Raw genomic sequence first — 2,260 nt, forward strand, 5'->3', positions numbered from 1 at the left:
TACTTTTGTGATTTTGTGGTGGTGAAAGCCTTTCCAACACACAAATGTAGGAAATCATAAAGGAAAATTGTAAAACAAAACAAAGAAATGTAGTAAAATCTCTTCAACAAATAGTGTTGGGAAAACTGGACATTCACATACAAAAGAATGAAATTGGATTGTTGCCTTAATGCGGTACATAGAAATCAACTTAAGGCCGGGTGTGGTGGCTCAAGCCTGTAATCCCAGCACTTTGGGAGGCCGAGGTGGGGCAGATCATGAGGTCAGGAGTTCAAGACCAGCCTGGCCAAACAGTGAAACCCTGTCTCTACTGAAAAAAATACAAAAATTAGCTGGGTGTGGTGGTGGGCGCCTGTAGTCCCAGCTACTTGGGAGGCTGAGGCAGGAGAATTGCTTGAACCCGGGAGTCGGAGGTTGCAGTGAGCCAAGATGGAGCCACTGCACTCCAGCCTGGGCGACACAGTGAGACTCTGTCTCCAAAAAAAAAAAAAAAAAAAGAAATCAACTTAAAATGGATTGAAGATTTAAAAGTAAAATCTGAAACTATGCAATTCTAGCAGAAAACATAGGGGAAAAGCTTCGTAACATTGGTCTTGGCAATGATCTCTTGGGTAAGACACCAAAAGCAGGCAACAAATCCAGAAATAGACAAGTGGCACTACATCAAACTAAAAAGATGCACAGAAAGGACAGTGAAAAGGCAACTTAGGGATGGAAGAAAATATTTGCAAGCCATATACACTCGGCCCTTTCTATCTTGACGGTTCAACCAAGAATTCAACCAACCTTGGTTTGAAATATTTGAAAGAAAAAAAAAAAGACAAGGCCGGGCTCACACCTGTAATCCCAACACTTTGGGAGGCCAGAGTGGGCGGATGACCCGAGATCAGGAGTTCAAGACGAGCCTGGCCAACATGGCAAAACCCTGTCTCTACTAAAAATACAAAAATTAGTTGGGTGTGGTGGCACATGCCTGTAGTCCCAGCTACCCAGGAGGCTGAGGCAGGAGAATCGCTTGAACCGTGGAGGTGGAGGTTGCAGTGAGCGGAGATCATGCCACTGCACTCCAGCCTGGGTGACAGAGTAAGACTCCATGTCCAAAAAACAAAAAGAAAACCAAAGACAATATAAAACACATTTTAAAACTACAGTATGACAATGATTTACGTAGCATTTACAGTGTGCTTGGTATAAGTAATTTTTTTCCTCTCAATATTGATCACGTGGCAGGTATAAGTAATCTAGAGTTTTTTTTGTGGTTTTTTTTTTAAGGCAGAGTTTCGCTCCTGTTGGCCAGGCTGGAGTGCAATGGTGCAATCTCAGCTCACCACAACCTCCGCCTCCTGGGTTCAAGTGATTCTCCTGCCTCAGACTCCCAAGTAGCTGGGATTACAGGCATGCGTCATCACACCTGGCTAATTTTTTTGTATTTTTAGTAGAGACAGGATTTCTCCACGTTGGTCAGGCTAGTCTCAAACTCCCGACCTCAGGTGATCCGCCCACCTCAGCCTCCCAAAGTGCTGGGATTACAGGTGTGAGCCACTGCACCCAGCCTAGAGATGATTTAAAGTATATGGTGGTGTGGTGGCTCCCACCCTGTAATCCCAGCACTTTGGGAGTCTGAGGTGGGCGGATCACCTGAGGTCAGGAGTTTGAGACCAGCCTGGCCAATATGATGAAACCCTGTCTCTACTTAAAATACAAAAATTAGCCGGGTGTGGTGGCTGGTGTCTGTAATCCTAGCTACTTGGGAGGCTGAGGCAGGAGAATCAGTTGGACCTGGGAGGTGGGGGTTGAAGTGAGCCGAGATCTCACCACTGCACTCCAGCCTGGGTGACAAGAGTGAGACTCTTGTCTCAATCAGTCAATCAATCAATCAAGTATACAAGATGGCAGAGCAGGCCAAGCAGGCTGGGTGCAGTGATTCACACTTGTTAGCCAAGCACTTTAGGAGGCCAAGACGGGATTGGTTGAGCTCAGGAGACCAGTCTGGGAAATGTGGCGAGAGCTCATCTCTTAAAATAAAAAAAAAGTTAGCCAAGTATGTACTCCCAGTTTCTTGGGAGGCTGAGGCAAGATGATTTTTTGAACCTGAAGGGTTTCATGAGCATGGGAGGTTGAAGCTCCAGTGAACTGTGATAGTGCCCTTGCGCTCCAGCCTGGGACCGGCGAGATAAGGGATTTTCTTTCTCCCTGGGTATGTTCAACCTGTGAACGTACACAATGACGAGGTCAGGGTATAGAGTTTATATGAGGGCTT

Source organism: Gorilla gorilla, chromosome 15, assembly GCF_029281585.2.
Source record: "Gorilla gorilla gorilla isolate KB3781 chromosome 15, NHGRI_mGorGor1-v2.1_pri, whole genome shotgun sequence".
In the NCBI taxonomy this organism is placed as follows: domain Eukaryota; kingdom Metazoa; phylum Chordata; class Mammalia; order Primates; family Hominidae; genus Gorilla; species Gorilla gorilla.